This window comes from Anas acuta, chromosome 1 (assembly GCF_963932015.1).
Source record: "Anas acuta chromosome 1, bAnaAcu1.1, whole genome shotgun sequence".
NCBI classification, from domain to species: domain Eukaryota; kingdom Metazoa; phylum Chordata; class Aves; order Anseriformes; family Anatidae; genus Anas; species Anas acuta.
The window spans coordinates 104,200,561-104,226,832 of NC_088979.1; the positions used below are offsets into that span (position 1 = coordinate 104,200,561).

At 38.5% G+C, this 26,272-nt stretch overlaps 1 long non-coding RNA gene across 2 annotated transcripts in view; it reads left to right on the plus strand.

Annotated features, from left to right (window-relative positions):
* The first annotated feature begins 1,017 nt into the window (after positions 1-1,017).
* The window catches only part of LOC137860624 (uncharacterized), a 34,601-nt gene continuing 9,346 nt past the window's right edge, over positions 1,018-26,272 (plus strand). For both annotated transcript variants that reach the window (XR_011099103.1, XR_011099101.1), the window contains exons 1-3: positions 1,018-3,305; positions 11,671-11,877; positions 13,590-26,020. This is a non-coding gene — a long non-coding RNA (uncharacterized lncRNA). The remainder of the gene's footprint in view (positions 3,306-11,670; positions 11,878-13,589; positions 26,021-26,272) is intronic.

Genomic DNA, 26,272 nt, shown 5'->3' on the forward strand with positions numbered 1-26,272 from the left:
TCAGAGCAGTGCAATAAAAGTAAGATTTCTGGTTCAGTCTAAAAACCTAATTTTTACAGAGCAAATGAGCATCCCAAGATACTAATACTAATCTCTAGGAATGAATTGGCAGAAAAATACAGAGTCTCTTTTATAGGTAAGTAATGGTGTGAGCATAAAAAAAGGCAATTATATGCCTGCAAGTTGGAAGTGGCTCTGATGCTGAGGGGCTGTGTTTCTCCTGAGTAGTAGGTGTATGCCACAGGGTGCCTTGTCCTTTCTGAATGAGCTGCCTTCAGTTCAGCACAGGTCCTGCTGCATCATGCAAGGAGGTGTCCTGTGGGCTTTCACTCAGAAGGGGGCAGTGGCACCCATTTGAGGTTTGTGGTTCTGTGGTACTGGGACACGGGGAGGGTGTGTGCACCATTTCTGTGGCCTCCAGTGTGGACATAGCCAGAGGTATCAAAATAGAAATGGGGAGAGAGGGAGAGTATGAAGGGTGGGGAACCTAAAACTGTATGAACTCAAAGGCATCAATGGTGAGTGCTCAACTATACAACCCTGTGAAAACCCCTTCTTATTAGTAAAAGACAATTAATCCATTTTCAATGACCATGCTTTGCTGACTTTTTTCCTTATCAGGGCCCGAATGCGACTGATTTTGCTGCTAACTTGGCCTTACTATTAACAGCAATAAAGGTGTTAGTCAGGTGGGGACTTTGATGTGACCAGTAGCATCACTCTTGCTTCAGGGAATGTTCTTGTGCTGGCTTGTTAATGAATTTCTTTCCTAATGAGTATCATTAAAAACCCTTTGATTAGCTATTTGCGTGAATGCCCTTCCTTTTTCCTCTAAGCACTAGCTACTTGCACTAGCAGTAGAAAGATTTTGCCCTAGGCTGAAAGCATGCAGCTGTATTATTTCTTTCCTCATGAAAACAACTCTGATGCAAACCGTAATAGGAAAAAAAAGAGGGGGGGGGGGGGGGGGGGGGGGGGGGGGGGGGAGGGCAGGGGGACACAGACATATGACAGAAATAAATAAAAGAGCTCACAGATGAGCTGAAGTAGTTTTCTACACATGTACAACCTGAGCAGGCGCTAACATTCAAATGAGACTGTCATTAGGGGAAATTAAGAGCAATAGGTAGTGATGGTGAAGCATGTAACAATAATTTGCATACACCTTGAATGCCAACAGGCAAAGAAACAAATAAACCTATAACCTAGGGAAAGGAATGCCAGAGAATAAATGGACCGCAACAAGCAAACAAAAAATGCCATGTCATAAAATGTAGCAAAAAGCCTGGAAAACAAAATTAAAAGCAAAACAAGGCATTTCACTTCCCAGACCCCTTAATGAGATATTGATGGCCTAGAAATTGCCTACTCTCATGCAAGACAAAAGGAAGACTGAGAAGCACAAAAACAATTAGGAAACAGATTTGGCAATCTAAGGTTTAATAGAAAGAGATGTGGCATAGCAGAGTACAATTAATCACCAATAGCCTGAAACACTTTTTTATCCTGAGCTACTGCAGGCCTTTCTTTGTCCCTTCCCATCTTAAAATGACAGCCACTTGGTCCACTTTGTATTTGAAATAAATAAATCTCTCTCTCCCTTTCTTCCCCAGTCCCCAAATCCCCAGAATTACAGATGCTAATAAACAAACACTTTGCATTTACACTGGTGACACAAGCTTAAAACTAGCTGTAGCCTACCCACCCCCTTCTTCCTTCTTTTCTTTTTTACCATCAGGCATGAGATTCATCTACATATTTTCTACCTTGTTGTTAGGCTTTTCTATTTCTGTCTTTCTTTGCCCAGAAAGCTGTCTTAGAAGCATCACACTTAGAGATTTCTACAAGTTCACTGTTATGTTTGATCTATGTGGAATACGAGGTTTAAAATCGGTAATTGGCTTTGGTTGCCTCTAGAGCATTTCTAAGTAAGTGAGAGCCACTGATGAATCTAGATTTTAGTGTTTCAACCCTGTACACTGAGCCTGAGAAATTCAGGGCACATGATCACAGCTGTGGAACTAAGGCTGTGCGTAACAGTCCTTGTACACCGTGCCGTACGTGGTTCTTTGAGTCAATGTGCATCTATTGGTAGCAGCAAAGGAACATGCCTCTGCACTTCTAAACTAATAAGTAAGTATAAATAGCAACAGCCTGCAAGTAAATTTGGAGTTTGGTGAATTTTATGGCAAAACTAGCTTTTTCTTCTATCAAAACAATTTACTAGCTTTTCTAGGATAAACTCCTTAGTGTAGTAACAGAGTTTTACACATCAAAAGACTGGCTATTTGTGCTTTGCACCTTACAGCCCTGACACATTCAAACATATTCTGATTTTGTGTAAATTAATATTTGTGTATATAAAACCTGTTTCCAAACAAAGGGCTTTCAGTTTCCTTCTGTCATTGTCCTTATGGGCTTTGGATCCTTTGGAAGTCAGTTAAATTCCAAGTGTTTTCACAAGTACTCATTGCTGGCTGAGAATATTGAAAGAACCCCCTTTCCATATTTCCATATTCTTTTGGGTCTTTCACGGGGCTATGAAAGACAGCAGACAGCAGTTTCTGCTTTTGGTTGCTGATAAGGTACACTTATAATTTCACTGAGGGATTTAGGAACTACAATTTTCATATATGCTGTTGTCAATTGGTTAGTTAGAAACTAGTGGTAAAAGCACCAGATCTGAGTTCCGGTAAGTACCAACCTTTGCACTTTTGCTGAAGGTCAAAGCTTTGAGTACTTGTTTGCCTACTTTAACTAATGTCATCATATAATTCAAACATTTTATAGCATTTCTGGCACAGTCATCTGGGTGATGAAACTTCACTTTGACACTGAGTTGCTGTAATCAGAAACTCGTACTTGGACCAATACCTGGACTTTACGGGACAAGTAAATCATACATGCCTTTTTAGCAGTAGCAGTACTGTTACAGAAAGTGTCAGTGAAACCAGGCAAACTCAGTGTCATTTGGGGAGTGCTTGAAGTTTCTTCTGCTTTGGTCCCTTTTTGGTGTAAGCTGTGAGATATTTCGTGTTGGTCTTTTTGTGCCTGCTGATGTCCCTGGCGCCTCTTGCCTTCCCAGGCATGCTCAGAGATGGAGCGGCTGTGGGAGTGGAGGACAAGAAGAAGAAAGAAAATGGAGGGGAAGAATAAGAAAACCTACACTATTTCAACAGCAGTTTTCAGGACAAAAAATAGTGCTTCTGTTTTTCCAGACAATTCTGTAGCACACAGTGGATCTGAGGATATATAGAAATATTCCTTTTGCCCACTGTTCATTTTTTCTTTGGATTTGGCTAAGTGTAAGTAGCTGTCTTTTATTTTTATTTTTATTTTTAGTTTTAGTTTTAGTTTTAGTTTAATTTTTAATTTTTATTTTTATTTTTATTTTTTATTTTTATTTAAAAAAAAAGGAGATTTCATAAAAAAATAACAACATTAACTGCCAGAATAATGTGGGGTTGTTCTCAGAGCTGGCCTCTGACCATCAATATTAGGATGTGTCAGTAAATTGATTATCGTTCGTATGCTGTTCCTAGTGCTAACAATGATAATGACAGAATGCTCTTAATTGGTCCCAGGGAACAAAAACGAGACAAATCCCTCCTTCTCCTTCCCGCTCCCCCACCCCTTTTTTTTTTTTTTTTTTTTTTTTTTTTTTTTTTTTTTTATGGTGAGCAGTTGCTTTTGAGTCTCTCTCAAACACTCAATATTATCATGGTAGTCTTAAGGGTGTTCTGAAGCATCTTGTGTTCTTCACTGTCTTAAATCCATTTATTAAATTGAATGTTGTTGAGCATGAGGCTGACATTTGGTGATTCTCACGCAGTTTCTAATAGCTGCAGGGTGCTCATTTTTGGAAGCAGTTTTATGATGCTACGAAGTGTCTTCTTTGCTTTTGCTGGCACATATCATGCCATATAGCTGAAGCAGAGCTGTCAGGACAGCATGTCTCTATTTAGCAGACCATTGTTTGTCATCAAACTGATATTCTTGGAGTTTTTTCAACTATAGCATTGTTGCCAATGGTAAAAATTCAGTTTCATAAATGACTGTGCACAGGAAGATTAATCCAGCTGGCAAACTATCTACTTTTAAGAATTTTGTAAAAGTCATCAACAGGGGAGCCAATAATTTTCACTCTCTGATGAAGTCTTCATTATGGAGCATCTGAAACCTTGTTATAATGTGAATGACTTTGACATTATATCTGCAGCTATGTGCTTGCACTTTTAATAACACTCATACAATGGGAACTGAGCACCACAAAGAGCCTGTGAAAGCAGAGTAACTTAATTTTCCTCTGCATTCATACAATGTATGGGTTTAGTAAGGGTTTCTCATGTTATTTACAATGTCTTTGTCAGATTCTTCTTATTTTAATTCCCTGGTATATAAAACTTGGTGAATGTCAACACTTGTAACAATCAGCTTTCAATAAACACAATCTACAGGGATGTGACTCATGTAAGACACAAAAAGAGGTCACTCACATAATAAGCAACTGCAAAGGGAGGACAAGTTAGCTCAAAATACTTTCCGTGTTTGTCAGATTTAATTTAAGGTTTTGACTGTGCAGATTCAGAAACAATTGTCACAGGTGGTCAGAACATACTAGGAAGAAATACAATAAATAATAAGGCTATTGTACTATAATGGTATCATAACACCTTAAACAGACATGGTAGCTCTTGTTTCATCATTCTTTGGCATTGATTTTATTATTCTGGATTGAAATTATTACAACTTTGACCTGCTAGTGGATCTGGTGATATTGAGGAAGCACTAATAACATATTTGTTTGTCTCTGCTCCTCTTTTTTCTTCCTCGTCGCCACCCCCACCACGTGCAATAGGCTCAGGTTCATCATACTTGAGGTGCAGCCCATTATTTGCATAACCCTGCTGATAAAGCACTCCTGGATGGCTGTGTTGGGCTGGGAATGGGGATGGGGTAGGGAGAAGTGTTCTTTCAGAAAATGATGCTAAAAGAGGATATATTTTCTTTTTCTTTTTATAAAACTTTTGTCAATCTTCACAGCTTTGCTGAAAGAAAATTCTTATTCAGAAAAAACATATTAGTTTCCTTAAGAGAATCATTTTGATAAAGGCATTAATTCACTACCAGACAGGATCTGATCCTTATCCTTTCATACGCATTAAGCACCATCTTAGTCTTAGCACCAAACAAGAAATGATGCTAGTGTATGTCTATCCCATGCTTCTCACACAAGCCACTTGGTCCTTCCTTATTCATGCCATTCGTTACACAGCTACTCTTAAATTTCTTAAATCCTTCAGTCTGCCCTCTAATATTTGTAATGCTTTTGTTATTTCAGTATTAGCTTCATGCAAGGATGAGCAGAAATGTCCTCAAATTGTGCCAGGGGAGGATTAGATTGGCTATCAGGAAGAATTTCTTCACAGAAGGGGTGGTTAGGCATTGGAACAGGCTGCCCAGGGAGGCAGTGGAGGTATTTAAGTGTGGATGTAGCACTCGGGGACATGCTTTAGTGGTGTACTTGGTAGTGTTAGGTTGATGGTTGGACTTGATGATCTTAAGGGCCTTTTTCAAATTACATGATTCTATGATTCACTACTTGTAATTTTCTAACCCTCCATTTTTACTCTTTTTTTTTTTTGAGGGGGGGTGGGTTGGGCATGATTTTTTTTTTATTTTTTTTTGATCCCCTTCTATGGGTTGTACATGTCTTCTTTGCCACTTGGTAAGGAAAATCAGAGCGTAACTGTTCACCCTGCGGGACCAGAATAATTTAGAAGTTGCCTGTATTTATGTACATGTTGAGACAGCTGTTGCTGTTTTTGCAGGCGTATATTGCGTGTATGTTCAGATGATCCTTTCTTGCGTGACTTGAAAAAAAATGACCAAATAAATCTCAGACTTTGAGAAGACTTCTCACATCTCCTAGACAAGTCTAGCTCCCTCTGTGACGTGTTATATTTACTGAAGTATGGTGCAGCTTTGAACAGTTTAATATTTGCTCTTCCAAATTTTCCCTTCAACTGCAGAAGTTACTGATGTGGACTATATCTGGAAATTCAATAAACAACTTCAGTATCTCCAAGCTTGCATCCACTTTGCCAGCTAGCGATTTGGAATGGTTTCAGTTCAAAACAACTAGTTAGGGAGCCTCATTCGGCTATAGTCATAAATCATCATACAACCTGTCATTGACAAATTGGTCTTGGCCTAGAGCATCCAGAAGCTCTGCGAGAAAGCTGGCTAGGGTAGGGCTGCAACATTAACAGCAGGCATCCTGGGATATGCTTTCAAACTTCAGGATGGAGGTGGGTATATACACAATATGCTTTGTGGGCAAATTTCCAGGAAATTCTATTGAAATTTTAAATTTCTCTTCAATTACTTCTCCCAGAATTTTCTTTCAGTTCAGTTGCTATCTTTGTTGTCCAAATGAGCTTGAGCAAGGTGGATCTAGGATGATAATCGGGCTCATCTGTCAGGAGTGCTATGAGAAAAATAGCAGGCCAGTTGCAGTTTAGTGCACAAAACATTGCTGTTAAAGGCTAGCTAGTTCATCAAACTTTGTTGAAAATGATGAGTCTTTGCAGTAGTAATTTAGACTTGTAGGTAGAAAACATTTCTAATCGGACTCCAAGGCTGAGTAGCTGTCACATATGGTAAATCTCTGTAGAGACTCTGAAAATAGTCTGAGAATTAATGAGCTTCTAATTTCAAGACTGATGTCTCTTGAATGTTTCCTTTTTGCTCCATGATTCTTCCCTTATTCCTCCACTCCCCCTCCCGTCGTATCCACTCCTTTCTGCAAATTCCTTATCTCATAAATAGTCATTGAAGCACTTTTCTGTGCTCATGGCTATATGTGTACAATAGTGCTTAATCCAAACTGTATAAGCATACATTTTGGTATCTTATTCTGCCAGCAAGTGATTGGCATAACTGGAGGAGGGGGGGTACAATGGGCCAAATAAGTTATTTCATGAAAAGATGGCATTAACTTTGTACACAAGACCATTTCTTATTAAAATGTCAATGAAATGCTGATATCTAAACATTTTAATGTTTTTATTAGCTGCTAACATTCATCTTTTCACTGTAGCTTTTCCTCAGATTTTTTATTACATCTTCCCATCTTCTATCTCAGTTTTTTCTTCTTCTTCTAATTTATATCTTTCTGCTTTTCCCATTCTGCCTCCTCCCTAGTACTCTTTCTCTGCTTTGTGTAGGATTTCCAACTCTCATGCTACCCTCCAACACCATTCTTTCCACTGTCTAATTTCCAAGATCGTTCTTTCCTCCCTCTGCATTGCTAATGTGAAATTCACTGCTTTAAATATGTCATTCTAATACATGAATAGCTAAATCTCTGAGCATACATATGGCAATCTAGATGTCTCCAGAAAAATTAGTAGAATCAAATTCACTTGACTGTTAAAGTGTTTTATCACGTACCGGATTTCTGCTTGTTACAAAATGTGATGGGATTTTCTGCACCTGTGTGTAGGTGTACAGCCATCAGAGAGAAATTAATGTTTTTCTACAAATATACTAGGTCTTTAAGAAGGACAGAAGAAGCTGGCAATGCTTTTTTGTTTGTTTGTTTTTGTTTTTGTAATCTCCATGGTGCTATTACAGATAGATTTAAAACTGCTTACAGGCCTATTGGCTGGGCACTGTAAAAAGTGAATACAGCGAAACATTGTTCTTTTTCCTCATTAAAGCATTATGAGTCCAGTTTGACATAAAATCCATAAAACATATGGATTTGGGGAATTCTGTATCATTAATAACACAATGGCTTTTTTGTGGAATAAATATAAGGGAAAGATGAAGTGGAAATTAAATGTAATTGAAAAGGAAGTAAAATTTTACAAACATAATATCCCTTACCAGTATGGTTTAGTCTATTGGTTTAACCGTAAAGCAGAACAGATTCGGATCATATTTTAATCCAGGTGATTTTAAGTGCAGCTGAAAATGATTTTCTCACCTCCTGACATTTATATATATATATATATATATATATATATATATATATATATATATATATACATGTATATATATATATTGAGAATCAGCAGGCAGATTATTATCATTTTGGGGTCACAGCCTGTGTTTTGGCTGGTGATCACATGACATTCAGGTCCCTGAGAGGGCTGTGGCCATGAGCTGGTCCATGCAGGGAGCAGAGGTGGTATGGGTGAAACGTCCAGGGCTTTGCTGTGCTCCTATACAAGCACTGCTTATTCTATCGTGGGTGCAGGGAAGCAAGTCTAAGCTTCATTGTGTCACACGTGACACTGTGACAACAAATCCCAGAGAGATGCCTTTGGTTTTGTTTTGTTTTGTTTTACACCCTGATGAGAGGTTCAAGAGTTGCTGTGAAAGAAGCAGCTGCTACAGGTCCCAGGCAACTTCTCAGCATCTCTTGCCTCTGTCTGTAAGGCTGGATATGCTGGAAATAGTTTGAAGCAGCTTCTCCTTTCACTCACATGCTGCTAAAGAGAATCTGTAGAGTGAGTATGTGAAGAAGGTACTGGCTGGTGGAGCCTGGGGAGCAGCCAGGATTGGACACAAGGAAACTCTTTGGGTTTCTCTTTGTCCCACATGACCAGATCTTCTATTTTCCCCCACTACTTCCCCATCCTGATTCTGTGTTTTTGTGTATCTTTCTGTAATTTCTGGAAATGTGGTGATTTTTGGTGTTTGTTGTCGTTGTTTTGTTTGTTTTGTTTTGTTTTTAACTGGTTTTCATTACTTGGATGCTGAAAGGTAAACCTCCTTCCTTGTACAGTGTTTAACAAAATGAATCTTGGTACAGAAGATGCCATCTTCTCCTTTTCCCTTTTCTGCATGAAATTATGGTTTCTGCATAGATTGGAACCACAAAATTGCACTGACAATCTCTGGAGTGTTCTTTTCCTCTGGCACTGCTAACTGGGAGTGTAGATATTTCACAAGGACATCTCAATTGCTTTGAAGTATTGAAATAATCTGCTAAAACATTATATATAAATATACAGAAGGGTTTTATATAAATATGTAGAAGGATATTTTTGTCTGTTTTGTTTAGAGAGCTGCACTAGCTGAAGCTGACAAGTAGATGGGTTTGTTGCTGATACTAGTTTTTACACCAGTTCTTTCATTCCAACACTTCTGAAAAGCCCAAACAACTCTTCATATGTATGTATTGCAAATTGCTTAAACAACTGTTTAGTAATGGCACTAAACTAATTAAATGACAGGTAAATCATTTCATAGTGTAGACTGTGGTCTGACAGCCTTGTGTGCAAGGCTAGCAAAGTTACAAAAGTAGCCATCTCATATTTACAGAATCCCTTACCAACAATAGAACATTAATCATCAGAATGGTGACATCTGGCATCCATGCTTGTTTGGTTTTTGGGCAGCTCGTGTACAAGCACAGACAATTACACCAAACTGCACTGTTTGGTGTTGAAAATAAGGATTATGCTGAGTCTCTCAAACTGATATTTGTCAAGGCTATAAGGTGAATTTATACCAAATCATGAAGTGAAAATATGACATTTCTCTAGGTTAGTGAAAAAGCTGTTAAAAAAAAAAAAGACATTCTAATTCATATCAAGTCTGAGAAATATAATATATGGATACAGTGTTTGACAAAGGTTTACAGGCAGATGGATAAAGTAAGCAATAAACATTGTTCCTCTGTTGCTGTGTTGTCAAGACTAATGAAAGCATGTTGAAAAGAGTCCTCAAAATCTGAGTAAGATTTATATTTTGTCAATGGCATGCTCATAGAAGCAGGTTTCATGAACCAATAAAGCAATTCCATGGATGTGTGAATTATAGAATTACCTATTAAATGAAAAAATAAATGCCAGAGCTTTTGGGGACATTGTGTTTGGTGTAATTGTCTGATAAATTTGTTTTAAAATGTAAAAGGATTAAAAATGATCATTACTTAGGCTAGGATTAGTAATAAATAAGCAAAAGCTTTTTCGCTAAAACCCTAGGTGAACAATGGCACTTGAAAATGAAACACTGGCAAAATGCCCATCTCCTCTGGGAAAAGCCCCAAGAGCTAGCAGTTTCTCTTTGTAAGCAAACAGCCTACAGAATGCAAGCGCCTTCCCGATGCATTAAGAACATCTCAACAGAGCACTTTTTGTGTGTTTTTGTGATTGCTTGTTTAATCGTAAGTAATGGTTAAATTCACAGAGGCAAACATAGAGATTGTACTTTTTTTCTGTCTTCTAGTTGAGGGTCATATATTTACATCTTAACTCATCGTTGCCTCATCTCTTTGTATGTGTTTTTGGTTTTTAATTTCCTCTTCAAATGTATCTCATGAAAATGAAAAAGACCGAAATGTGACCACAGACTTTATAAACTGATTTTTCTCACACATGGTTTTAATTTTTTTAATATACGTCTTATGGAAGCAGACACATTCCAGCACGCAAACACATAGCAGGATTTTCCTACTGCAGTCATTCTGGCACAGTATACTTGTACAGTTCTTCATAACGAGCTACCTGTGTCAACAAGGAAGGGTATTCACAGGAAAAAAAATACAACGCCAAATTCGAGATTTCACACATGAAATGTAAAAACATTGACCATCCTACATTGTTTTGCAAAATATGACTTGGATTATGACTTGTACCCATAGTTCCAGGTCTGTTTCTTTTTTTCTCTCTCTCTCTTTTTTTTTTTTTTTTTTTTTTTTTTGTGCATATATAAGCACAGAAATAAGTTCCTAGAGTACTCCTATATAGTAAAACCAGCCCTGTTTCACCAATGTATGTATGCCACTGCCTTTTAAAAACACCTGATGAAAGGCATAGATTGTACCCTTCTTCTGTTATTTATACCTGGTACTGTTTTAAAAAAAGCACATTTGAGAGTGTGAACACCTGGGCCTAGCTCCCTGCAGAACCTGAAGACCAGAAGGAAGAGGAAGGAGTCACCCTTTGACTGCTCCATACCACGGGGCCTGGAGAAGCCAACTACATACAGGTTTGTTGGCAGCCCTGGGTGGCAGGCCATGCTCTGCCCTGGGGCTTGGGCTGGAGCAAGGGCCAGGGCCACTCATGGCCAACCCAGCATCTTGGAGCAGGAACTGCTGGGTCGCTGTGCTCAGGCCGGGAACACGTCTAGGGAGCAAGGACGCCCGTGACCACAGCTGCAGTTTTTAAAAATTCTTTGTCTTGTCCTCTTCCCCATCCCAAAAATGTATGTTTGCTTCCACATTCTACAGGATGCTTAGTACCTGCTAGTACTGGAGAATCACCTACAAGAGGTCCTAAGAGGTCCTGCTTTAACGCATAGGATCTGTTTGGGGGAAAGTCTGCATTTAACTCTGCATTTAACTCTGTGAAGAAAAGGCTGTTGGCAGGCACATGCTTGTGACTTGCATACAAAAGAGGATCTGCTACCTCGGTATACAAAGTGTTCTAAAGGTTTATATTAGGAATCTGGTCTGACCCCTTCTGCACTGATAAGCACATCCAGGACCAGTGATTCCCTGTCCTTATGGGCAATTGACACAAACTGCCCAGTGTCAGTCACTTGTGGAGCACGCTGACTACTTCTCACCAGGTGACATTCACATCTCACCTCTGCTTGCCTTTCTGTGGTATCTCCAAAGAACTAAATTTTACTTATTTTTTTTTTCCACAGGTTCCTTCTTCAGTTTAATATGTCTGAAATACAGTGAAAACAGGGCTGTGTCATGAGCATTTTCATAGCATGAAACTGCTGTACATCAAGGGAGCTGTGGGGATGTGTGAGGGAGCAGAAACACTTGGGAGAGCGATGCCGACGTGTCTCTACCCCAGAAGGAAAGAGCTGCCTCCTTCCAAGAAGGACCAGAGGGCAGACAGATAAGTGAGTTCAGTAGGTGTACACTTTGTGCCTGTGCTTGTGTGCATGGGTGGCACCAGCCAGGGATTTCCTTTTTTGCCACCTTGCATATTTTTGCTTGTGTTGTTTAAATCTTGAAATGGAACAAAGTAGAAATATGTTCAGATTTTTTTTTTTTTTTTCCTACAGAAAAAAAAAATAATTAAACCTCCCTGAACTCAAAATATGTCTTTTTTCAAAAGTTTCTGTTGGCAGCATGGAAGCTGCATTAACATTCGGGCCATGAGCAGGCCTCGGAGGATTGTCCAGCAGCTCTGCATTAGCAGTCTGAATGCAACAGTCCCTTGGTCACAGTCACTCTCACTTCCTGAAATTACTCCTATTTTAAGCTGTCAATTTACAGACTTGGAGCACGCTGGCTTTGTAATGGATACAGATACTCCTCAAACAGATAATGTTTTCAGATAGGAGATATCATCAAGTTTCTGGGTCCTATGCACCTGAGTAACATTGACAGGAGAACAAATAGCCACCTATTTTTGTATTAGCTCTAAACCTGGTTTATACCCAGAGATGATTTCTTTGCAACAGGGTGCTTAAGCTACCCCAAACCAAGCATGATTCTTTTTGCATTCCACTAAAATGGGTGAATCTGTATTTTTGGTGGCACATTTGTAGTTTCTAAAGAAAAAGTTAGTGGGATGCTGCCATTATGCTAAAGGAAATGAATTTAGATTTTCTAAATACCTCTGGTCCTATGGATTAAGGGAAAATTTTAACATTGTTTATTGTTTCTGTACAATTCAAACAGCTGTTTTTTTTTTGGTGACTTTTTTAAATGGAACAGAGTAATTTCCTTGTTTATATTTGATATTTTATATTTAATGCTTTTGGTGTTAAGCATGCATTCTGCGTGTGTTTTACAATGCCTGCCCCCAACACACACACTCCACATATGTTTCCTCTCCTGCTTTGAATAGAAATCTAACACTGCAAGTGAAGAATGCTGAACTACTGTTTCACAAGCTGTCATTTAAGTGATAGATGGCAAATTGGAATTTTGCCATGCAAATTAGTTAATGCTTAGATGAAGACAGTGTTTAACTATTCAAGTAAGATCTCATTCTTGATCAGCTGTTTCAGCTTATATCTCCAGTGAAGCAGACAACTAGCTTTCAACCAGAGCAGACAACTAGAACTCCACAAAACCATCAACCGTGTTCACTTAGTACCATCTCAGTAGATCAAATGATGTTCAAACAGCACTGATCTGTAGCTATCAGCTGGGAACAGCCATGGATGCTGATCCTTCGGGGGGGAAAAAAAAAAAAAAAAAAAAAAAGCCGTGATAGTTGGTAGTATTTTGAAAAAAGAATTTACATTTTTACATTTCTGGAATCCATAGCAGAAATGTAAAAATCCAACAAACTACTCACAGTATGACCTTTCTTTTAACAAAACCATATGTAAAATTCACATACAAAGACTAATATATTTAGAAACTTACTGGGAGCCAAGAATGGTTCCTATAGTGAAGTTCCCTAAGCTTATACTTTAAATGCATATAACCTTTCTTTTAGTAGCTTGCTACTGCTTTTGTTCACAGGAGATCTTTGAAATCTGGGAGGGAGAAAGCCTCTTGGCTATATAAAATGCTCTGTCTTTACCTGATAAAACTGTATGCCATTATACATTTAGAGCACTTCATTTCAACTTCCTTTTCTTGAATTCCTTAGGGAAAATTTGGCAACCTTTCAAATAACTGAGAAGGAGCTGTCTACAGAGCTGGTCCCTCCCCCTCAGCAGATTTGCAGCAGCCTTGCTCACCCCTGAGAGGTACCAAAGTCACCGAAGAGTAATGGGGAAGGACAGCATCTGTCCCAGTACAGAGCCTCCTCACAGTCCTTCACTGGAGTTTCTCTGAAGGAACTGCCACAGTCTTTTTGAGGTGAACAATAATTACAGCTACCTCTAACTGCATCTGGGGCCTCGCAGCTATTCACAGTTGTTCATAGAATCATTAAGGCTGGAAAAGACCTGCAAGATCATGGACCAGAGTGACAGCTGCTTTGCCACCTAAACCAGTTTATCCTGTAGTAAAGGTGGTAGTAACTTGTGCTGTGAGTTTATAGTACAATCCCAATGACAATGTATGACATAGATTACAGCAAAATAGATAAGCTATTTCTTAAGAAATGAAGACACAGATAAAATGACTGCTCTTCACTACAAAAAAAATGAAATTCAGCCACCTATTCCTTCAACAGTGTGAGTGCTCTCACTCATTTGATAGTGAAGGTGACGTTTTCTCATCAATGCCTCAGCTACTACCAGGGTGGACCAGCTACACATTTTGTGAAGGAGTTTGTGAAGAAAGAAGCTTTGAGTTTCCCACAAGTAACCAGCGTGGGACAGGACAGAATAAAGGAACCCGGGGCTGTTGTCCATGAGAGGGCAGAGAGATGGGAGGAGGAAGACAGACTGGAGAAAACACTGGAAGACTTCCAGAGACTCTGGTTAGGTGATGGATGGTGGAAAAAGCCCTGGGTTTCAGAGTCCACCAAGGAGTAGGGAGAGATAAAGTAGGTGATGCACTGGAGATGGTTGAAGAGGGACATTGAATTAAAGAGGAGAGCTGTCAGTATAATGACACAGGTAGCAATTCTAATAATGTCTTTTGAACATATCTTTCTCTGTAGTTTTGTAGGTATATGTATGGAACAGACCAGTTTTCTCTTCAATATCTTATGTTCTAATCTTGTTTCATTCTTCACATGCTTTTTAGCAGTATCTACACTGCTAAGACATGTACTGGAAGTCATGTAGGTAATCAAATTAGTATGGGCTAGCCTGGCGTATCTTCCAGTGTTCCGATTCAGAGCTGAAGTGTGTTGTTTTCTTTTACAAGATGTTTGCAAAGCAATACTTTACAAAAGAAGAATGTGCAGCATGCCACCATTTGAAATCTCTTTACATTTTTTTTTTTCCATTAAAACAACAAATTTTGACAGCTAACAACTACTGTTTTCTGATTCATAGTTAGCCAATTATATCACTGAAAATGCAGTTGATTAGCAAGGGCACAAGTTCAAGGCACTGTCATCTGCCTTTGTGTAGTTCGAATTGTGCCTTGGACACTTACTTTTGTGTTCTGTTCTGTATGTGTATTTCTTCAGTGGTTTTGTTACTCCCTGCTACACAGAACAGTTCCTTTGCAAACATTCTTTCAGCAGTGATCAGTGTACTCACGAGTGCCTTCTAAAAGCTCAGGTATTAAAAGAATCCAGTTGCCTCAATCTTTAAGTGTGATCTTCAGTCATGAGAACAGTCTTATGGTTTCAGTAGGAAGATCTGCAAGAGTAAAAATTGCTTCAGTGAATCAGAGCTCAGAAACCTAGATCTTGTTTTTGTGGTTTACAGATGGAAGAGTTTATGTAAGGTCTGGAGTAGGAAGGGCAAGTACAATAACTATAATGGAGATGAAGACAATAGGATGGTCTTCATCATGGGCTAAATATGCAGGCATGAATGAATGCCCTTGCTGAATGTTCACAAAGCATACCAAGGCTTGTAAGAGCAGCCGGGCTTCTTTTGCTCCAAAAGCATTAATTAACCACCCTATCTGGTGTGCTGTGTCACCCTATATAGGGATGCATATACCACAGTTCAGTAAAAAGGAAGCTTATCATAATTCACACAACATACACGGAACACAACATGACACAACATGACACACTTCCAGAGGTCTATGGTCGACCCTGTTGCATCTCATCTCCATATCATGATGTTAGTATTGGCAACTGACATTTAGCATAACATTTAGGGAAATCAAGCTTCAGTTAAAAATTGTGATACAAACTTTGCAGCCTCAGACCAGCTCTAGATGAAAGACATTCCCATTCTAGTATGTTCTCTCTTGGTGATATCATAACAATGATAGATTACTTCTGGCACAGACATTTTTACACATAACAACGTGAGTACAATGAAGCATAAGATTGGACCTTCATTTTCCTATAATCTCAATGGGAGAGAGATTATAGATTCTGAAGAACAAAACACAAATATATGCAGTGAATGTAAAGAAAATACAGGAAAACACTGAAAGAGTTTCAATTTATATATGATTTACTGAATGAAGGTGTTTAAGATTCTGCATTAGAGTACTACAGATAAAAAAAATCACAGCACGTCTTCAGATTTGCTCTTCATGCAATCTATTTCATGAAAGGAATTTGTCTTTTCACAAAAGACTTTTAAATGTGTCTTTTCTTGCTCTGCTATATTGTGGTGTGACATTCATGTCACACGAGGAAAAGATTTCAATTTTGCAGTGTGAACTGTCTGTTTTTAACTTTGCTTGAGACAGTACTAGACTTTCTGATGTAAGTCTCCTGCCTCAAAATAACACCTAAGTATTAAATAGTCTTAATCAAATCAAAATTTTCAACAGAAGTTCCCTGGCCAACTTTTCCTTTATGCCTATTTAAGTTACAGGAGACTGGGCACCAGGCCCTGACTGGTGACTGCCACAGGGAAATATGATAACATTAATAAATGTCAGTTGTACATTTAATCCCCCATGAAACCTTTCATTAGTCCCTGTCTCTGTTAACAGCACCATAATGGGAATGCAGGAGCTAGAGGTAGTAGGAGAAGCAGAAACTAAGATCTTTTCCAGAGCCAGAGAAGCGCAGTGCCATGGTGGACATGGACGGGGTGACGGATACAGCTGGCTGGCAGTGGTACTGCTTATATGAGGTTTGTTTTCTACTCAGGGATGGTTTCCAGTTACCCCTAACTGGAGAGCATTTTCTGATGCATTTTCTGTGTTTTTGTCATCTCCCTCCCCCCTGCAACTGTAAGTACAATTTTCAGTGATTTACACAAAATGGCCAGGGTGGGATTAAGCTATAGATTACTGTTTTTTTAAGTATCTCTGCCCCTCCCCCCTTTGTTTTCCTACTTGCATGTCTAATCATATCCTTAAAGTAATTTAAACACTGAATAAAATGTTATCCACATGTGATGCATTTTATGTGACAAGGACTAGAGGTATGGACATGAACAATTTGTGTACGCTCATCACTTATACACTTAACCTATTCCCATGATCAAAGCTATTCCTGCCTGTTTTGGTGCTCTGATATCCTGCAAGCCCAGTGGGTTCAGATGCCAGATGACCCAGTCACAAATGGCCTTATTCAGTAGGGGAGTTTTGTGTAGGGTCAAACAGGCATTACATTTCTGTCCTCTTTTTTTTTTTTTTTTTTTTTTTTTTACCCCTTTGGAGATAGGAATTAGTGGAACTTTTAAGTAATTCTATTTTGCTTCTTTTTTTTTTTTTTTTTTTTTTTTTCCTGCTCAACTTCCTTTGTTGCTGCACTTTAGAAAAGAACAGTGTGAGTCTGAAAATCTTATTTAGAAGACCATTGTTAACAACAGTATTAGACCCCACAGAGTTTTCAGATGAAAAGTGTATGCTGGATGAAAAGTATAAGCTGAAAATATTTCAGCCGTTGATTCCTTTCTTTATTCATGACACCTTGCTTTTGTCTTCAGCAGAGGGAACACTGTGGAGTGTGAAGTTTTTCTTTTGTTTCTGGTTGCCTTCTACACCATTTTTCTTTCATGTTGACATATCCAAGCATGACAAATCTGTTTGCAAGAAATGGAGGGAATAGATTGGATGGTTTGTTTTTAAAGCTAAATGTTTTCAAAAGTCCCAAGTATCATAAATGACCTAATTTTAGACTCAAATCTGACTTGGCTTTTTCACATTACAATGCTCAGTCAATTTATTTAGGATATCTTCTGCTATGCTTTCTAATGCTTTCAAAGGCATTTTCTCTACTAATGGACAACACACTCTTTTCCATTTTATCTAGTGTTTATCATGAAGACTATATAGTGCTATGATCAATTGTCACTAGGAATAACTTTGAAATTTCTCATTACTGAAAGACATTAAGTAGCCAGGCTATGATTTACTTTAGCAAGTGGCTTTTATGTCATCTATATTTCAGAAATTCTGCGACTTGTTTAAATTTCCATTTCCTTGGCAATGTATGTGTGTGTATGGTGAAACAAAGAATTGACTAACATAACTGAAAGCATTAGGCATTTGAGGCTGCCCTGTTAGACAAATACAACAGCAGCACGCTGCACCACATGAAACCAAAGCAACCACCTGGAAGGGAAGGAGAGAAGAGCTTAGGCTATTAGTGCAGACTTTGAAACCATTTTGTCAACAAAATACACTTCTTTAGTTTGAGTGCAGAGATAAAGAATGACACAAAAGTGAAAAACTAGAAGGTGCAGCTATCCTGAAAGTCTAAAAATATGCAATGTGTTTCTGCTGGTGTTTTGTATCTGATTTAACTTTTGTTGACTTACAAGACACTGGAATTTTCCTTTATGCAGCTTGATTAATCTAAGTGCTATTCAGTGCAGTGAATGGCTATGTAAGACTCCAACCATATCCTCGGTTTAGCATATGCCATATGTTCCTTTGTAGTGGCTGCTAGGACTGCAGAGTCCTAGTGCTGCTATCTGCTGGAGGAAGGCACGGAAATACGAAGCTGGTGGCAACTGGTGCACCTGCTGCATCAGAAACATGATATTTAACTGAGTTTACAGAAGGGTAAAATGCAGTGAAGTAGGAGGATGCAGATGGGATTGGTGTTATTCATAACAACAAACAACTCTTAGAAAACAAACATTTCAGTGAGCTATTTCTTGTATTAAACTCAAACCTGAATATCTGCTGAAAAAACATTCCCCCTGCAAAACCTGTTACTGATTCTCAGATCAAGTACCCTCCTTTAACTCGAGAGTCAGGTACATCTTGCCTGCTGGCAGCTGTGGCACAACACCCATAGAGTGTCCCACATGTGGCATGAACCTCTGCTGGTCGGCTGAATAGTCCCGGTCAGGAGCGTGCAAGGGGGTGGGCAGAACCAGCCCTTCCACTGCGGCATGGTGGGATGCATTGCCTGTCCAACACACTGATAAAAGGAGTAAAAGACTTTCTGTTCAGTGTCACATTCAGAAAGAGGAGCTGAAATGCTGTCAGGTTTATGTGACTAACTAGCAATTAACTTGGTAATGAATTTTCCTACCTACCTCCTTGGTTCTTATGTATCTCCTTTATCAGACAAAATCAAAGTTTTATTTTAAGTCCAAAATCAAAGGCAGCATCCTTTCCCACCTCAGAAAGTCACAATTTAAACACATTTAACAGTTCATTTGTGAGTATTTTAAAAACAATACTATCATATTTAGGATTAATAGACTAGCAAACGTTGTTAGCAGCATATACAGTAATTGTAATATTGCAGAAACCTGCAACAATTTCTTAGCAACCTATTCCCCTCATACCCTTAGCTGGGTTTCAGGTATACCCTGATGACTAATGGATTACTTTGGGTGCTACTTGCATATCAAGAGTTTAGACTATAACTACAAGAGAAAATGGCTTTCTCTAACTAGTCTCCATTTTGGTGAGACCATACAGATATGTTTGCAAATAGATGTAAAAACCTAGGTAAAATTGGTAATTGAATGATGAAAAGATACTTAGTGGATCTGTAGGTCTAGGAAGAAAGAGCAGGTGTGATCTGTGCCTTTATCCTGGCTACATTATTAACAAGCAATGTTAGGTATTGGAACAAACATTTTTTTTTCCTTCTGAAACATATCTGGACAAGAAGAGGGCAATTGCACTCAGGTTTCTTCCTGACATGTAGCCTGGATCTGGCCATCAGATCATCATCCAGAAATGAGGACCGCAGGGTTTACTGTGGAGCAACACCTACTGCACAGCATGGAGATAGAACATTTGTGTCTCTCTTGGAGCTGCACAAACAGACCTGCCAAAATCGTTTGGGATACTGAACATCTTAATGTTTCACTTACTCAATTTATCTACCTTCTATTTTCTCTTTGACACTTATCACTTTCATAGAAATGCCACTTATAAAATAAAAGCTTCTCTCTATACATACTAATTTTGTTGTTAACATGGTCCTGCACATTTATTTTGGATAGTACATTTTAAAATATTTAAACAGGCTGAAAGTCTGTAATACTTTGATGGCTCTCTGGATGTATTTAGCTTGCCTGAAATATTGTCAAAGGAACAATTTAAAATATTTTATGAAAAAATCAACTACACAAAGAAAATTAGAGCATTATCAGAGCTAAATTTGAAAGGGTCTTGCAGAATACCACACCAGTGCAGAGACTCTGCATATTGCTCATGAAGAGCTTTGGGTGCTGTAAAAATCCGAGCCAGAGAGTCAGGGAGTTATCTACGGAAGTTAATTGGAAATGCTGCTCTTGGATAGGCCAGACTTAATACTCAGCCTTCTTTATTCCTTCATAACCTTGAAACACACACAGAAATTGGGTGAAAGACTCTTCTCTGTAAAAGCAGAGAGGGATATACTGTGAAACACTGGTATAGGTGCTCTTTTTGCACCTTCACTGGCTGCTACGGGCACTCCGGATGCTGTTCAGCATCTTTTTTCTGAGAGGATTTGAACCCAAACCACTCAGGAGAGTGCCCTAATTAGCACTCCATGGAGTGGCCAGCCTAGGCTGAGGTTTTGCACGCTTGTTACCTTTTGCTGAAGTTGCTCTGATGTCTGTCAGAGTTTATGTTTACAGGCTTTATGTTTAAGTGTGAGCACATATTCTGACTGTCAGGCCGAGTGGTTAAAGTGGCAGGCCACAGTCTCATATTAAAGCATTCTTCCATTGGAAATTTTAGGTTGCGTGGCTTTGCAGTGCTGTTAAGGCAAGGTGTGTTTTTGAAGATCTATATTAGGCATCTAATTGATACTTTAGATGCCTAAATCTTTTTTAATTCCCCATGAGATCTAGTCTTTAGTACATATTCTTGAGGTTTTCCTAAGAAAGAACTTCTTTTGTAGCTGAGAGAGAAAATTATGCAGAGAAACATTACCTACAGGCTTATTATAAAATCCTGACTGTGCAGTAAAGATGCAGCTGCTTGCAGTTCATCACCTAACTTTCCTTAAGTTCTATTGGTGGATGGTTTTAATAGCCACATTTCTGCCAGCAGATGTAACACTACTTGCATTTATAAGCAATATTTAAATATATATATAACTGCTTAAAGCATAGTTTTTTATATCTGTTGCCCTCTGTTTTTTTTTTTTTTTGTCTCGTTTTTCTCTGTTATTTAAAAGCTGCTTAAAACTACATATTTTTGTCCACTTTAGAAGGAGCCCTAATTTTGCAGTCTACTCACAGAAAACCTCATTGATATCAGTGAGATTTCTTGCTTACTGAGGCCTGCCTATGCAGATTGAATTGTCTATACCCAAATTCAGTAAGGCCATTTAAATACATTCTTAAGTCCATCCTGCTTCACTAATATTCTTACGCATGAGCTATGTTCTGTTGATTTTAGCTGAGCATCACCCTGAAATCAGCCGTATGCTAAAGTGCTTTGTTGATTAGAATGGACTAAATCACATGATAAAAATTGAATCTACTGACATACTCATGTGAATCAATGTCTATGTTTCCAACATATTTTTGAAATCTTAAAAAAAAACATTAAATATTTTATATTAGTAATAATTTGCTAAGATCTTTTCTGCTGAATGACAACACTTAAAAAAAATAATTCTTCCCACCTTTGCCTCCATGGCTTACATTATTTGTGAAAACACCCCCACTATGCTTTAAAATGATTTCTCTCTACGTGTGTTGAACCAAGAGACTTTTCTGTTCAATCAATTGAAAGTAATGGGGAAGAAAATTCATTCTTTTGCTTACAGTAGGTTTGAATCTCTGACTATTGTACTGGTTTCTACAAACAATGAGCTACATCCTTATTCTGGTTGGTTATGAAAAAGAACGTGCTTACGGATGCAAAATTGGACATATTTTTTTTTCTTTGAGCAGTAAGTTATGTTCCTTTTGCAGCTCTTGCATGTTTAAAGCTACTACAAAATAAAGCTAAAAATCTCTTGGGAGGGTAATGAGAAATACAATTACATGTGCAAGTTTCCTCTTTTCTTTTAGTGTTATGCACATTATGCAGACAGATGTAAACTGGAGCTTCAGAGCTTGACTGATGAAGACCTTCATCTTGACCAGGAAAGAACCATTTGGGGATGAAGCTACAGAATATTCTTATTGTCCACAAACATTCAGTTTTTCACTTCATCTAAAAAAGAAAAAAAAAAAAAAAAAAAAAGCCAATTATCTTTGATGAAGCATTTTCAGTATAGATTACTCAGAAATAGAATTACTCAGAAATCAACCCTAAACTTAATTTCTCTGATTAATCCTTTATGGATTTTCTTTTGTTACTCAATGCAACAGACTAATGATTATTAATACCACCTGGGAGGAGGAGATTATGCAACACTAGAGCTGCATGATGTCCATACACTAGATGTTTGTTAATTCATCATGCAGCTGTCCAAACAAGAAAAGAAAAAGGAAAGCAAAACAAACAAACAAACAAAAACAAACAAACAAACAAAACACAACTCCAATACCCAGGCATATGAGTATGTATATGGAAGGGAGAAAAGAATAATGATAATTGTCTGAACTAGAAATACTTTAAACCTTTTGACATATACGCCTGGTTCTGTTGGATAGGTAACTAGAAAAGAACCACACATGATCAGTGGTTACTTGGTGTGGAGTATTTGCAGTCTTCCACAATCAACAACATTTGTTTTTACACTGATTGTGTAACATCTCTTATCCCATACTTTTTTTGTACAAAATAAAAATGCAGCTCAGCCACACTATCTACAGTAGCTATGTACAATAAGCAATAAGTATTGTATAGAATTGCTATTATGAGAAAAAAACAATTATTGCCATACAGGCTTAGTTTTAAAATCTGAGAACAGATGGCCATACTTTGAAATCATGAGTATTCTCCACAGACAAAGGGCTTTTGTCCAAATGGATCTGATTGCAGAATCAGGGCCTATATATATGGAAATACAAACTGGTAGAATATTACACACCAAGGTCTTTTTATACATAGGGAATGTAAGAACAGAATGCAGTTGCCACAGTCTAGGTGACAGTGTGAATGCCTTGAAGACGGAAAAGCCTGCTTTTGTTCTAACAGAAAGTCTCTTCAACCAGGAAAAGACTTATTGTGAGATAAAAAGTAGGGAAGAAGTCTAGCTGAGGAATTTTCTTCTCTCAAAAACTGCTCATTTATGTCATAATTTGACTTTAAAAAGTAAGGCTGTAACTGTTATGAAGATTATACAAAATATAAAATTAAATATCTGACGGTTTTATGCAAAAGTGAATGCCATTGTTTCTCAAACTGTTACATTCTGGATTTTAGATTCTTAAGTCAAAGCAATATAAAGCCATATGGTTTTTGTTACTACCTTTTCATTTTGATTAAAGAAGCCATTATTCACAGATAAAATCAAGTTTTGCTGAATTATAGAATCATAGAATGATCTGGGTTGGAAGGGATCTCAAAAATTCCAACCTCCCTTCCATAGTCACCAGAACACCATCCATTAGATCAGGTTGCTCAGGGCCTTGTCTAAGCCGGGCTTGAACACCTCCAGAGATGGGGAATCCACAACATCTCTGGGCAACCTGTTCCAGTGCCTCACCACCCTCTGAGTGCGTATGTTTTTCCCAGCTGCATTAGGGAATTAGGAATTACCTAGTTTTTTAGATCTATACAAAAAGACTATCCAGGTGGGAGTATTTTTGTTCATTTTTATTCCGTAAAATGGGGGTCCAGAAGTAAATGTGCTGAGATATTTGGGGATTAGAGGGAATAGGAACTGGTGAATAACAATGGGAAAAAACAAGCTGATTGAATTGGGGCTAACTGGAAGATGCAATTGTATGGTTAATATTGATATTGCAATTGCATTCCTTTGTTTTCCTTGCTTTCTCTTAAGCATATCATAAATCAGTGAAATTTTGGAGAACAGTTGCTATAGCTGTCCATCTTTTCACAATCATAACGAGACACTGATCCTGATTTAAAACTTTAAAAGCATATAACAAAGTACTTGATTTATGGTTCTTGTTAAGTTAGTAACCAACATCAAAATGAAAATGAGGAAGTCTGAATATAAAAATGTTAGAAGGTATTATGGGACAAATTTCCTTGGATGCATGAAGTAAAAGAGATGTTTTATTTGGATAGTAAGTTATAGAACTGCAAGAAAGAGAATGACATGTCTTTTAAAAAATTTAGACAAGTTCACAGAGCATTTCCAAACAGTTAATTACATGCTTGTGTTCCTTCTTACTCAGAACAACATGCAAATACCTATTAGAAGTTCTGCCATGTTCATAACATTGTGAATCCCATATACTTCAAATACTGGCCTTTGATATGATGATATGCGGGTTTGAATGAACTTCTGGTTTTGGACATAGCTGATGAAAAAAAGATGAGCTATGAACTATGATTTATGTATATTTACTTTTGTCATACTTCAGCATCAACAGGATAACACTGTTAACATTTCTTCTCATATAGAACACTTAGACTTTTACTGCCTACACAGTCAATCTTCTGACTGTCTCCAAATGATACTACAGTGCTTAGAAATGTTTCATAAAGAAGCTCACAAGAACAGAAAGGCAGTGAATATTGATTTATTTTTAGAACACAAGGAACAATTTCTATACATTTTGGAAATGACTGGCAGAATCTGTTATGATCTTCCAACATGACATCATTTGTAGATTTTTATTTGTAAACATTATCAAAATAACTGAAGTCCTCTCTTTCCTCATGAAAAATGTCTGAGAAATTAATAATTTTTAGCTGTGACAACCTAAATAGGATTTCTTAGACTTATTTGAGGAATAGAATCCTTAGACACACCAGATGTCCTACTGAAGGAAAAAAAAATAGAGCACAGGATCTGAGTTAGGGGATATTCAGCATGAGGCAGTTAATTTGATTGAAAGCTATTAATACTATCTTGCATTAGAAGAAACAACTTCCATTATTACATCTCTAGTTTTTCAAAAGGACTACAGCTAGGTAAGAGACATTCTTTTCCGTTCCTGCATTTATTAAAATCTTCACTGAATACTTATTTCTATATTTAGGTGATGGTATCACAGCTCATTACCAGGGAACAAATTAGTTTGAGTCAGAATCCAATCTATCTGACTGTTCAAGGGAATAAGGGTGTAAGGGAAGCACTGTCAGTGTTGTTCTGCTGTGCTGGGTTTATGTGGCAAGGTTTTGGAAGCAGGGGGCTGCAGGGGTGGCCTCTGTGAGCAGAGCCCCCATATAAGATCAGAGCTGGCTCCAAAAGGGACCTGCCACTGGCCAGAGCCAGGGAGCATTGCTGGCTAGCCTCTGGGAGAACAGATTTAAGGAAGGGGAAAATTAACTGCTGCCCAACAGCAGCTGGGTGATAAAGGAGTGAGAACCAGCCCTGCAGACCCCAACATTAGAGCAGAATGAGAGCAGGAGGTGCTCTAGGCAGGCAGCAGCAGTTCCCCTGAAGCCTGTGGAGCTGTGGAGAGGCCCGCGGTGGAGCAGGTGGATGTGGCCTGGAGGAGGCTGCGGCCCATGGAGAGCCCACGCAGGAGCAGGGAGTCTAGGGGGAACTGCTGCCTGTGGGGGACCCGTGCTGGAGCAGTTTGTTCCTGAGGGATGGACTCCGTGGTACGGAGCCATGTGGGAGCAGTTCTTGAAGAGCTGCTGCCTGTGGGCAGCCCCCACAGGCTCAGTTCAGGAAGGATGGCATCCCATGGGAGGGTTCCCATGTGGAGAAGGGGCAGAGAGTGACCATGAAGGAGCAGCAGAGATGAAGTGACAGGGACTGACCACAGGTGCCATTGTATCTTCCCCTCTGCTGCTTGGGGGGGAGGAGTTAGAAGGGGGGCAGAGGGGAGGAGGTGTTTTTAATTTGCTTTATTTTCTCACTGCTCTAGTCTGTTACCAATAAGCAACAAATTATATTAATCTCCGTAAGCTGAGCCTGTTTTGCCTGTGATGGTAATTGATGAGCAATCTCCCTGTCCGTATCTTGGCCTTTGAGCCCTGCTCCATCATGAGGGAGTGGTTGTGGTAGAGTCCAGCTGTCCATCAAGCTGAAACCAGCACATCTGCAACTGGGCTGCTTGCTCTCTTGTTCACTGGAACAAGTTGGTAAGTGACAGTAGAGTACCAATGATATGCTAACTTTTGTCTCCTGATTTTTAACGTTTTGAAGAGAAATACTTTTCTTTTTTTTTCTTTCATCAGTGTGATTTTTTTCTTTTCCAATTCTCTTCCTTAGTATTTTCTAGATCAATCAAACCTTTGCTTTTGATTCAAAGCAAATATTTTGGCCCTATTTGGGGAATCTTTAAGTAGTGCTAACCAAGGGAAATAAAGAGATGGATATAGGTGCTGTGATGA